We start from the raw sequence: 14145 nt of genomic DNA on the forward strand, positions 1-14145 counted from the left end.
AGTGATGGACAGGGAGGCCTGGCGTGCTATGATTCATGGGGTCGCAAAGAGTCAGACACGACTGAGTGACTGAACTGAACTGATCCTAGTTTTTAAGGTTGCTGTCCAGGTGACATCCCTTGACTGCTTGCCTCTTGCGGTCAGCAGACTTGTATTCCTGGGTCCCATAGGACTGTGACAATCAGTGACACAGTCCCTGATACTCTACCACCTTCAAGGTACTACACAGACAACAGTCTGAACGATCCCCAGTATTTGTGAAAGAGTTCTATTTTCTTATAATGGAGTTTGGCCAGATGTGCAAGCTTCAGGTCTAGCATCCACCTCAGGGCCTATGGAGCTACTCTCAGAGAACACAGGCCAGAGGATGCCATCTTTATGTTCTGCCTCTGATTCACTATGTCTCACCAGTATCTTTTTAAAAAGAACTTATACACTTGTCTAGAGCCCCGATTTTTATGACTGCCATTCAGGGGAAATCTCCAGATTGCCTAGTTCTAGTGACCAGGGGGGTTTATGCCTGTGGTTCCACAGGACTGGATATATTTGCATACTTTAAAAGCTGCTGTCTATGAGAGTCTGGCTTCCAATCAGCCTGAATCTACATGCTGACCACAATCCTCCCCTTTGGGACGCTGATAAGTGTTGGCATACCCTCTTCTAATGAGAACTATTAAAAATAGGCTCCTTGGATAATTACAAAGGTTTGAGAGAAAACCAAGATCTACAGCAGAGTTGAATGACAAAGTTCATCTCTTACACGAAGCCACTATTTCTAGAATGGGAGAGGTGGTTGTTTCTGCTAATGCATAGAGGTCAACAAAGAGATTTAACAAAGAAACAGAGGAATGTGTTCCATACACCACACAACAAAATAAAACCTCAGAAAAAAATTTTAATGAAACAGAGATAAGTAACTTACCTGATAGAGCATTCAAATGATGGTCATAAAGATGCTCACCAAATTTTAAAGAAGAATGGATGAACACAGGGAGAGCTTCAAAAAATATTAGAAAATTGACAGCAGAATTGACAGCATTGAAGAATACAATAACTAAACTGAAAAATAAACTGGAATGGTTAAGCAGTAGACTAGATGAAGCAGAAGGAAAGATAAACTTGTATCAACGTGAACACAAGTCACTCAATCAGAAGAATTCACCCCCTCAGAGCATGAAAAAGAAAAAAGAACAAAAAAAGTGAAGAAAACTTAAGAGACTTATGGGACAATATTGAGCAGATTAACACTCACACTATAAGGGTCCCAAAAGAAGAAGAGAGAGAAAAGGGCAGAAAAATTATTTGAAGAAATAATGACTAAAAATTTCCCTAACCTGGAGAAGGAGCCAGATATCCAGACCTAGGAAACTCAGAGAGTTCCAAATATGATGAACCCAAAGAGACCGACACCAAGGGACATTATTATTGAAATGTCAAAAGTTAAAGACAAGCAGAGAATCTTAAAAGCAGAAAGAGAAAAATAAGTTGCTGTACAGAAGGTAACCCCCATAAGACTTTGAGCTGATTTTTCAGTACCAAATTTGCAGACCAAAGGAAGTGGCACAATATATTCAAAGCACGGAAAGAAAAAACTAACAACCAAGGACACTCTACTCAGAAAATTTATTATTCAGAATTAAAGGAGAGATAAAGAATTCTTCAGACAAGTAAAAGCTAAAGAAGTTCTTCATCAATAAATCAAATTCACATGAAATGTTAAAGGGACATTTTTAAGCTGGAAAAAAAAGAGTACTAACTAGTAACATGAAAACATGAAATAATAAATCTCAGTAGAAGAGTAAATACATAGTAAAGGTAGTGTATTAACAACATATAAAGCCAGTATAAAGGTTAAAAGACAAAAGTAGTAAAAATAACTGTAATTAAAATAATCAGTTATGGGAGACACAAGGTAAAAAGATAGCAATTTGACATTAAAAACATAAAATGGGGAGAGAGATGGGTAAAAATGCAGAACTTTAGGATGCAATCAAGTTTAAATTACTGACTTAAGAAAGGTGGCTATTGATATATAAGTTGCGATAAGTAAGCCTTCTGATAACTACAAAACAAAATCATATAATAGATACACAAAAGAGATAGAGAAATAAATATCACTAAAGATACTCATCAAACCACAAAAGAAGAGAGCAAGAGAAGAATGAAGGCACAGAGAGGAAATACAAAATAGCTAGAAAACAATTAACAAAATGCAGTAAGGACATACCTATCAATAATTTATTTAAATGTAAATTACTTAATTCTCCAATCAAAAGACAGAATGGATAAATGGGTTAAAAAAAATAAAGATCCATATTATGCTGCTTGCAAGAGACTCACTTCAGATGTTAGGACACACAGACTGAAAGTAAAAACATGAAAAAAGATATTCCATGAAAATGAAAACGAAATGAAACCTTCAGTAGTATGCTCATAACAAAAAAACAAACTTTAAAACAAAGACTATATATAATAAGAGGCAAGGTAGGGCATTACATAATGATAAAGAAGTCAATCCAAAAAAAAGATATAATATTTGTAAATATTTATGTATCCAACACAGGAGCACCTAAATGTAAATTAATAGCCCTAAACGGCGTCCCTGATAGCTCAGTTGGTAAAGAATCTGCCTGCAATGCAAGAGACCTGGTTCGATTCCTGGGTCAGGAAGATCAGCTGGAGAAGAGATAGGCTACCCACCCCAGTAATCTGCCTGCAATGCATGAGACTTCGGTTTGATCCCTGGGTTGGAAAGATCCTCAGGAGAAGGCTACCCACTCCAGTATTCTGGCCTGGAGAATTCCATGGACTATATAGTCCATGGGGTCACAAACAGCTGGACATGACTGAGTGACTTTCACTTGAAAGGGAGAAAAAGTCAGCAATACAATGGTAGAGAACTTTAATATAATACTCCATTTAGATCAGTGGATAGATCATCCAGACAGAAAATAAAAAAAATAAAAAATCAGCCCTTGGGTACATAAACAAGAAAAAAAAACAAAACATATACTTGCTGCCTATAAGAGACCACCTCAGATCTAAGGACACGTACAGACTGAAAGTAATGGGATGGGAAAAGGTATTCCATGCAGATGGAAATCACAAGAAAGCTGGAGTAGCAATACTCATACCAGACAAAATAGACATTAAAACAAAGTCTGTTACAAGAGACAAAGAAGGACATTCAGTCCAGTTCAGCTTAGTCACTCAGTCAGGTCCAACTCTTTGTGACCTCATGAACCGCAGCACACCAGGTCGCCCTGTCCATCACCACCTCCTGGAGTTTACTCAAACTCATGTCCATTGAGGTGGTGATGTAATCCAACCATCTCATCCTCTGTCGTCCCCTTCTCCTCCTGCCCTCAATCTTTCCCAGCATCAGGGTCTTTTCAAATGAGTCAGCTCTTCACATCAGGTGGCCAAAGTTCTGGAGTTTCAGCTTCAACATCAGTCCTTCCAATGAACACCCAGCACTGATCTCCCTTCGGATGGACCAGTTGGATCTCCTTGCAGTCCAAGGGACTCTCAACAGTCTTCTCCAACACCACAGTTCAAAAGCATCAATTCTTCAGCGCTCAGCTTTCTTTATAGTCCAACTCTCACATCCATACATGACTACCAGAAAAACCATAGCCTTGACTAGATGGACCTTTGTTGGCAAAGTAATGTCTCTGCTTTTTAATATGCTGTCTAGATTGGTCATAACTTTCCTTCCAAGGAGTAAGTGTCTTTTAATTTCATGGCTGCGATCACCATCTGCAGTGATTTTGGAGCCCCCCCAAAAAAGTCAGCCACTGTTTCCAGTTTCCCCATCTATTTGCCATGAAGTGATAGGACCAGATGCCATGATCTTAGTTTTCTGAATGTTGAGCTTTAAGCCCACTTTTTCACTCTCCTCTTTCACTTTCATCAAGAGGCTCTTTAGTTCTTCACTTTCTGCCATAAGGGCAGTGTCATCTGAACACCTGAGGTTATTGATAGTTCTCCTAGAAATCTTGATTCCAGCATGTGCTTCTTCCAGCCCAGCGTTTCTCATGATGTACTCTGCATAAAAGTTAAATAAGCAGGGTGACAATATACAGCCTTGACGCACTCCTTTTCCTATTTGGAACCAGTCTGTTGTTCCATGTCCAGTTCTAACTGTTGCTTCCTGACCTGCATAGAGGTTTCTCAAGAGGCAGATCAGGTGGTCTGGTATTCCCATCTCTTTCAGAATTTTCCACAGTTGATTGTGATCCACACAGTCAAAGGCTTTGGGATAGTCAATAAAGCAGAAATAGATTCTTTTTGGAACTCTCTTGCTTTTTTCGATGATCCACCAAATGTTGGCAATTTGATCTCTGGTTCCTCTGCCTTTTCTAAAATCAGCTTGAGCATCTGGAAGTTCACAGTTCACGTACTGCTGAAGCCTGGCTTGGAGAATTTTGAGCATCACTTTACTAGCATCTGAGATGAGTGCAATTGTGCAGTAGTTTGAGCATAGTTTGTCATTGCCTTTCTTTGGGATTGGAATGAAAACTGACCTTTTCCAGTCCTGTGGCCACTGCTGAGTTTTCCCAATTTGCTGACATATTGAGTGAAGCGCTTTCACAGCATCATCTTTTAGGATTTGAAATAGCTCAACTGGAATTCCACCACCTCCACTAGCTTTGTTCGTAGTGATGCTTCCTAAGGCCCACTTGACTTCACATTCCAGGGTGTCTGGCTCTAGATGAGTGATCACACCATCATGATTATCTGGGCTGTGAAGATCTTTTTTGTACAGTTCTTCTGTGTTTTCTTGCCACCTCTTCTTAATATCTTCTGCTTCTGTTAGGTCCACACCATTTCTGTCCTTTATTGAACCCATCTTTATATGAAATGTTCCCTTGGTATCTCTAATTTTCTCGAAGAGATCCTTAGTCTTTCCCATTCTATTGTTTTCCTCTATTTCTTTGCACTGATCATGGAGGAAGGCTTTCTTATCTCTTCTTGCTATTCTTTGGAACTCTGCATTCAAATGGGTATATTTTTCCTTTTCTCCTTTGCTTTTCTCTTCTCTTCTTTTCACAGCTCTTTGTAAGGCCTCCTCAGACAACCATTTTACTTTCTTGCATTTCTTTTTCTTGGGGATGGTCTCGATCCCTGTCTCCTGTACAATTTCACGAACCTCCGTCCATACTTCATCAGACACTCTATCAGATCTAGTCCATTAAACCTATTTCTCCCTTCCACTGTATAATCAAAAGGGATTTAATTTAGGTCATACCTGAATGGTCTAGTGGTGAAGGACGCTACCTAATGCAATTTATCCAAGGATGAAAGTATAGTTCAATATCAACAAATCAATCAATGTGATATACCACATTAACAAAATGAAAAATAAAATACGATCACCTCATTAGATGGACAGAAAGCATTTGACAATATCTAATACCTGTTTATGATTTAAAAAACAAAGTGGGTTAAAGAGAACATACCTTAACACAACAAAGATCATATATAAGAAGCCCATAGCTAACTTCATACTCAGCAATGAACAGCTGGAAGCATTTCCCCTAAGATCAGGAAAAAATTAGAATGCCCACTCTTTCCACTTTATTCAACATAGTATTAGAGGTCCTGGCCAGAGAAAGTTGGCAACATATAGAAATAAAAGTTACGCAAGTTAGAAAGGAGGAAGGAAATTTTCACTATTTGCAGATCACATGATATAATATGATGTGATATGATACATAAAAAAGCCTAAAGACTCCAGCAGAAAAAACTGTTAGAACTTAAAAAAAAGTAAAATCAGAAAAGTTGCAGAGTAGAAAATCACTATACAATAATCTGTTAAGTTTCTATGCAGTAATAACAAACTAGCAGAAAGAGAAATGAAGAAAACATTGAAAATAATAAAATTCCTCAGATTGAATTTAATCACGGAGGTGAAAGACATGTATATTTAAAACTACATTAGTGAAAAAAATTTGAAGGTACAAATAAATAAAAAGATATATTATGCTCAAGAATTGGGCAAATCAATATTATTAAAATGTCCGTACTACCCAAAACAAGCTATAGATTTAACATAATCCCTATCAAAATTCCAATCACTAGAGAAGTTCCTTTAGCATTTGTTAAAGAGCTGGTTTGGTGGTGCTGAATTCTCTTAATTTTTGCATGTGTGTAAAACTTTTGATTTCCCGGACAAATCTGAATGAGATCCTTGCTAGGTCAAGTAAACTTGGTTTTTGGTTTTTCACTTTCATCACTTTAAGTATATCCTGCCATTCCCTTCAAGCTTGCAGAGTTTCTGCTGAAAGATCAGCTGTTAACCTTATGGAGGTGCCCTTGTACGTTATTTATTGTTTTCCCCTTGCTGCTTTTAATAATTTTTCTTTGTGTTTAATTTTTGTTAGTTTGACTACTATACGTCTTGGTGTATTTTTAAATGTATGGTATTGGCAGACACATAAATCAATAAAGTAGAACACAGCACCCATAAATAAATATAGATATATATGGTCAAATAATTTATGACAAAGGAAGCAAAAATATACAGTGAAGAAAAGACAGTCTCTTTTAATAAATGGTGTTGGGAAAACTGGACAGTAACATGCAAAAGAATGAAATTGGACTATTATCTTAAACTACATATAAAACTTTACTCAAATGGATAAAACACTTGAACTTAAGACCTGAAATCATAAAACTCCTGCAAGAAAACATACATGGTAAGTTCCTTGACATAGGTCTTGGAGATTTTTTTGAATTTGACACCAAAAGCAAAATCAACAAAAGCAAAAATAAACAAATGGGACTACACAAAATAATCTTTTACACAGCAAAGGAAATCACCAAAGAAATGAAAATCAGCCTACTGAACAGGAGGAAATATTTGCAAGTGATATATCTGATAAGTAGTTAATATCTAAAATATATAAAGAATTCAAACTATGTATAGCAAAAAAACAAATAATCCAATTTTTTAAATGGGCTGAAGATCTAAATAGACATTTTTTTTCCATAAAAAGATGCTCAACATCACTAATCATCAAGGAAATTCAAATCAAAATCATGATGAAATATTATCTCATACCTTCAAAATGGCTATTATTAAAAAAGACAACAAACAGCAGGTATTGGTGAGAATGTGGAGAAAAGGAAACCCTCATGCACTGTTGAGAACTGATTGGTGGTTGTCAGAGAGGGAAGGTATCAAGAAGAAATAGGTGATAGGAGTCAGAATATATAAGCTTTCTGTTATAAAATAAACACAACCTGGGGATGTAATATACAGCCTGCTGACTATAGTTACTTAATAATACTGCATTCAATACTTGAAAGTTGCTAAGAGAGTAGATCTTTAAAGCTCTCATCACAAGAAAAAAAATGTTTTTAACTACGTAAGGTGATGATATTAAGTAGAATAATTATGGTGCCATTTCACAATGTAGACAAATAGTAACTCTTTACATTATACATTTGAAATTAATGTTTGCTGTTGTTGTTTAGTGTCCTCGTGCTTGTGCTCAGGTATGTCCAACACTTTGCATCCCCATGACTGTAACCCTCTAGGCTCCTCTGCCCATGGAATTTTCCAGGCAAGAATACTAGAGTGGGGTGCATTTCCTACTCCAGAGGATCTTCCCGACCCAGATATCGAACACTAGTCCCATGAGTCTCCTGCATTGGCAGGTGGATTCTTTATCACTAGCACCACTTGGGCAGTGCAAAATAATGTTCAATGTTAATTATACCTCAATTTTAAAAGAGGATAAAGACAAGAAATCATTCAGAGGGAAAATACTGCCAGCACTCAATCAATCAGATGTGGGAAATAAGACGAAATAAAAGGGATCAGATTCTAGCTTAGGTGATTTGGTGCATATAATTCAACTTAAAGTTATAGGAAACTCAAGAAGAAAAGTAACTTTAAAAAAAAGTAAATTGCAACAGGCTCAGTATTGGAAATACTGAATCTGTAGTTGGAAATTTAGATTGGGGGAGAGGAGTCACAAAAGAACTATATACATCTTGATTTGATTACTTTATTCATTTCAGAAAGTATTTGAGAATCCACTATGCTTCTAGGAATGTAAGCCATAAAAATATAAAACTGATCAAAAAATGGTTGCTGCTCAGAAGAAGAGAAATGAAATCTATCTGTAGGCAGAAGGTACAAACTGGTGGACCAAGTTCTCAAAGGATGTTATATACATTCTCAACTTTGGCCACACATTTAGAATCACCTGGGGAACTTCTCTGATCATCCCAATGCCCAGTCCACACTCTTGGGTTGTGATCTGGGCATCAGTGGCTGCTTAAACTCTCCAAGCGATACCAATATGCAGCCAAGAGTAAGACAGCAGTAGCTCCACTCAGAAGAGAACACCTAGGATACTTCCTTTGAAATATCTGGCAGTATTTGTGGGAGGACTGTAAAGAAGGATAAGAGGTAGAAATAAGAGAATTTTAATGAAGGAGCTCCCACCATATAGCTTCATGATATATAGTTTCTTTGTCAAAGAGAAAAAGTATCAAAGGCTAAAAATAAGAGTATATGAGAATAAGGCAGGCATTTTAGGAGACTGCCAGAGTTTTGCAGTAGGTCTGCAGAGTACGTGAAAAAGTTACTTAGAAAGTAGAAGCTTCTAGGCAGTTATGAAAGTTCGATGGAAGTAAGAAGTCATGCATTGATATTAGCATCCATCTACAAGGTTGTATAATTCTTCCTAACGATGCTTGGCAGTCTGTGAGCATGTACAGAGAAAACATTCATCCAAGACTGTAGATTGATAGGTTAGAAGGATAAAGGGAACTGAGAAGGCCTGTGAAAGTTAAAAATAGGACAATTAAGAATAAAGCATGTGATTGTAGGACTTGATGATGATGATTACATACTTAAATCAGTAAAGAAGTCAGAGATCAAAGGAGGAAAGGAGGGGGAGTTTTGGTCAAAACAAGATTTCCAAATGCAGGCTTTCAAAATAACAGAGTGAGTATGGCAACAGATACCTAATCAGTCTTGCTACTGGTCTTAGCCTCCTCTCCAACCCATTATCTACACTGCCTGAAACCCAGCATTTCTAAGTTGAAAGTCTGATCATCTCTCCCCACCCTCATGCCTCAATCCATTACCAGATGAATTCAATCAAAAGCCAGTTCAAGAAGTCTTATCACCTCTCCTATCCTGATAAGTTAATACCCACTTCCTCTACATTTTCTCCCTTTGCTCAATCTTAAACAAGATTTTATAGTTTTCCTTCACACACTGTTTCACTTTATAAGTCTGGTTCCTCCACTAGATTCTGAGTTCCACGAAAGCTCCAATCAAGTATTATCATCTTTTAAGCCATATCTCAACAATCTTACTGATAAATTCAACAAGGAGAAGTATAGATTCTGGCATTTCTCGTTTGCTTATGCTTGTATCAACACTTTTAATGCTGATGTATTCGAGGAAACTCTTTAGGCTACTTGTCCATTACTGTGAAGTTTTATTTAAATAGATAATCTACAAAGACATGGAACCAGTCACATGTATTATGTGACCATATTAGTAAAGAAAGTACTAATGTCAACTCTTTCAAGTTGTGGAATTCCCACTCTTCCCATAAGATATTTCATTTACAGTTTGTAACATGCGTCTATCTGATAAAAAGTAATGAAACAAAATTTTCTGTTTATTAGATAAAAATATATGCAAACCAAACTTCTAATGTATATTTTTGCACACCAGTGGATCATCTTGCATACCCCATGAAGTCTGGATATCATTGGTCTAAACACAAGGTAATGAATTATCTCAGTTCAGTTCAGTTCAGTCGCTCAGTCGTGTCCGACTCTTTGCGACCCCATGAATCACAGCACGCCAGGCCTCCTGTCCATCACCAACTCCTGGAGCTCACTCAAACTCATGTCCATCGAGTCGGTGATGCCATCCAGCCATCTCATTCTCTGGCGTCCCCGTCTCCTCCCGCCCCCAATCCCTCCCAGCATCAGAGTCTTTTCCAGTGAGTCAACTTGTCGCATGAGGTGGCCAAAGTATTGCAGTTTCAGCTTTAGCATCAATCCTTCCAATGAACACCCAGGATCGATCTCCTTTAGAATGGACTGTTTGGATCTCCTTGAAGTCCAAGGGACTCTCCAGAGTCTTCTCCAGCACCACAGTTCAAAAGCATCAATTCTTCGGCACTCAGCTTTCTTCACAGTCCAACTCTCACATCCACACATGACCACGGGAAAAACCATAGCCTTGACTAGACGGACCTTGGTTGGCAAAGTAATGTCTCTGCTTTTTAATATGCTATCTAGGTTGGTCATAACTTTCCTTCCAAGGAGTAAGCGTCTTTTAATTTCCTGGCTGCAATCAGCATCTGCAGTGATTTTGGAGCCGAAAAAAATAAAGTCTGACACTGTTTCCACTGTTTCCCCATCTATTTCCCATGAAGTGATGGGACCAGATGCCATGATCTTCGTTTTCTGAATCTGCCAGTCACTAAAAAAAAAAAAATTAAAATACATATCATACTACCTAAAATGTCATTTTTTAAAGATTCTTTTCATTTTTAAGCTGAAAACTTTGGGGAGAATTTCAGATATTCAGCACCTTATATTAACTTTAAAAGACTGCTTTCCCAAACCTTGAACTATTGGAGTAAGAAGTTACTATGGGGGACAGAAAAAAAAGCAATAAAAGGTGATCTGAAATCCTAACAGAAAAACAAAGCCTCCAAATTAAAATTCAGGTTACTAGGTACAGCTGGAAGTGAACATTTAAAAGCACTCTCCCCTTGGCACTTCATCATACTTACAACTACTTACCCAATTTCTATCTCATCAGTTCAATTCAGTCGCTCAGTCATGTCCGACTCTTTGTGACCCCATGAACCACAGCACACCAGGCTTCCCTGTCCATCACCAACTCCCGGAGTCCACCTAAACCCATGTCCATTGAGTCGGTGATGCCATCCAACCATCTCATCCTCTGTCGTCCCCTTCTCCTCCTGCGCTCAACCTTTCCCAGCATCAGGGTCTTTTCAAATGAGTCAGCTCTTCGCATCAGGTGGCCAAAGTATTGGAGTTTCACCTTCAACATTAGTCCTTCCAATGAACACCCAGCACTGATCTCCTTTAGGATGGACCGGTTGGATTTCCTTGCAGTCCAAGGGACTCTCAAGAGTCTTCTCCAACACCATAGTTCAAAAGCATCAATTTTTCGGTGCTCAGCTTTCTTTATAGTCCAACTCTCACATCCATACGTGACTACTGGAAAAACCATAGCCTTGACTAGACAGACCTTTGTTGACAAGGTAATGTCTCTCCTTTTCAATATGCTGTCTAGGTTGGTAATCACTTTCCTTCCAAGGAGTAAGCATCTTTTAACTTCACGGCTGCAGTCACCATCTGCAGTGATTTTGGAGCCCAGAAAAACAATGTCAGCCACTGTTTCCACTGTTTCCCCATCTATTTGCCATGAAGTGATAGGACCAGATGCCATGATCTTAGTTTTCTGAATGTTGAGCTTCAAGCCAACTTTTTCACTCTCCTCTTTCACTTTCATCAAGAGGCTCTTTAGTTCTTCTTCACTTTCTGCCATAGGGGTGGAGTCATCTTTATGACACCATACCTGAGGTTATTGATATTTCTCCCGGCAATCTTGATTCCAGCTTGTGCTTCCTCCAGCCCTGCGTTTCTCATTATGTACTCTGCATATAAGTTAAATAAGCAGGGTGACAATATACAGCCTTGATGTACTCCCTTTCCTATTTGGAACCAGTCTGTTGTTCCATGTCCAGTTCTGTCTCATGGGATTAGTTATAAGCTCCCATGAGAGCAAGGGCTGTCAGGCTTGTTGCCTGCTATATTCCTAGTCATATGAACAATGCCATATGCACACAGTAGACGTTCAAAAAATATTTACTAAATGAATGAATTAAATGGTACAACTGAAGTTTCAATTAAGAAACTAATCCATGAGAACAAGAAAAATAAGTGCTAAACATTGAGCTTTCAGGTATTCTTACAGCAAATCCATCAGAAGTGTCAGCAAAACAGAATGAGAAAGTCCAGGAGATAGCAGAGAAACCATGAAACAATAAGGCCCTGGAAAGGGGTATGTTTGTTATTGGGAAGGAGCTGGGTACAGACACTGTGGAAGTTTGAGAAAAGGCTGTTTGATTTATCAGGAAGATAACTGGCAACTTCAGGAATTCTGTTTAGGTGGTGTTGGAGAAGACTCTTGAGAGTCCCTTGGACTGCAAGGAGATCCAAACAGTCCATTCTAAAGGAGATCAGTCCTGGGTGTTCATTGGAAGGACTGATGCTAAAGCTGAAACTCCAATACTTTGGCCACCTCATGCCAAGAGTTGACTCACTGGAAAAGACTCTGATGCTGGGAGGGATTGGGGGCAGGAGGAGAAGCGGACAACAGAGAATGAGATGGCTGGATGGCATCACCGACTCGATGGATGTGAGTTTGAGTGAAGTCCAGGAGTTGGTGATAGACAGGGAGGCCTGGCATGTTGTGATTCATGGGGTCGCAAAGAGTCGGACACGACTGAGTGACTGAACTGAACTGAACTGAAGGAAATAGAAACAACACACTAGGCTTAAGAATTCACCAGTGAAACAAGAGAAACAGTATTACAGAAGGCTCAACAGGAACAAATGAAGGTTTTCTCAAGTCAGCATAACTACAAGTTTGAGGAAGAGGATTCGGAGTTTTTTCCTCTCATGGTGAAGGCGAGCAGTGTTGAGATCACTTTGTAGAAATGGACAGAGAATATGACAAAACATACTTACTGGGAAGACAGACATCTGCAAAGAGATACAGTGTTTTCCACGTAAAAGTCTAAATTGGACAACAAATAACAAAATTCCTGATTATATACTTCCTTTCCCATATTTCTGGCAAGATAAATTGAGAAGAGAGATGGAGTAGATTCATTCTTTTGAAGTTACCTTAGAAAGAAGAGGCTGTTTCTGTTATCCCCACAAAGAATACAACTATTTGTATGTTATCTACTCTTCCTTGTAATACTTCGGAAAGAATCTTCGTGCCTCCAGCACAGCCACTACTGCTGTGACTGCTGTTTCAGTAAAACACTAAGCATGAATGTGAACTCATTTCATTGCCTGCTGGGCCTGCATTTTTCCAGCTCTAGTGTAACACAAGGACACGGCAACACACAAAATAATAGCCTTTTCTTCGAAATACTAACGTGTCTGCCTCCGTTCTTGCACTTGTTTCAGTCAGTTCAAACATAGGCTGGATCCTTAAAACTGCTTTAGAAGATACTTGTTCAGGGTTTTGAACAGATTTCACATCATATTCCCATGAGTTATTAAAATTCACATCATATTCTCATTAGTTATTAACATTCGCCTCGCTAAATCGTTAAGCGTTATTCTATGTCACTCACCATCTTCATACTTCTTTGCGTCCTCCATCCCGCACTTGGTGTCTTGGGAGCCGAATTCTGCACCAAGTAGGCACCCAGTATTGATTTTGTAGTCCAGCGTGTCCACGGTCACTCAGTCACAGAGCCCCTGTGGAAGCACACAGAAACAGAACTGGCCCTGGGGATGGGAGCCGTCCCTGAAAGTTGTCGAGGAACCGAACTGAGAGCTTCCTGAGGGCAGGGACAATCTTGTTCAGCACGGTGTCTGCAGCACAGGATTCAGTTCTGGTACAAGATGGATAGTCGATAAAGCTGAATAAATGAAAGGTTTGGCGGGAACATTTAACTTCAACTCTATTCTGCAAACGATCGCCGCGCGCCATCCAGGCGTCAGGGAACCAGTAGGGCGCGGGTGCTTCAAGACGACAGGGAACTGTTTGTTCTAATTTCACAGACTGTAATTCTAGGCTACAATTTCCATATTTTCACTCAACACAAAACGGGGAGTTTGGGTTCTCTCTGCTCGCGGTTCCCAGGGGCTTAAGTACAAACACCGAGCGCCACAGCCGCCCGTAGGCGAGCCCCTAGCAACGAACGCGGCCCTCCCCAGCGCAACTGGCGGAGCTCCGGGCGCGCTCAGCCGCGCAGCCGCGGCGGTCCTGAAGGGGTCGCTGTTCCCGCGATAACGTCTATAAAGGCCCCGCCCCGAGGCCCGCGCTCGCTTCCTCGGCTGGGGACCCGGCCCTGAGAGGCCTGGGCGTTGCTCTGTGTC

General features: G+C 39.4%; 1 long non-coding RNA gene across 1 annotated transcript; it reads right to left on the reverse strand.

Moving 5' to 3' along the window:
- Positions 1-9632: 9632 nt before the first annotated feature.
- LOC129541811 (uncharacterized) lies at positions 9633-13987 on the reverse strand. Its single transcript, XR_008682902.2, has 2 exons — positions 13395-13987; positions 9633-10468 (listed from the first exon to the last, which is right to left on the reverse strand). It is a non-coding gene; the product is annotated as an uncharacterized LOC129541811 (long non-coding RNA).
- Between the last annotated feature and the right edge of the window lie 158 nt (positions 13988-14145).

This window comes from Moschus berezovskii, chromosome 4, assembly GCF_049115385.1.
Source record: "Moschus berezovskii isolate FMDL1 chromosome 4, NW_MosBer_1.0, whole genome shotgun sequence".
Classification (NCBI taxonomy): domain Eukaryota; kingdom Metazoa; phylum Chordata; class Mammalia; order Artiodactyla; family Moschidae; genus Moschus; species Moschus berezovskii.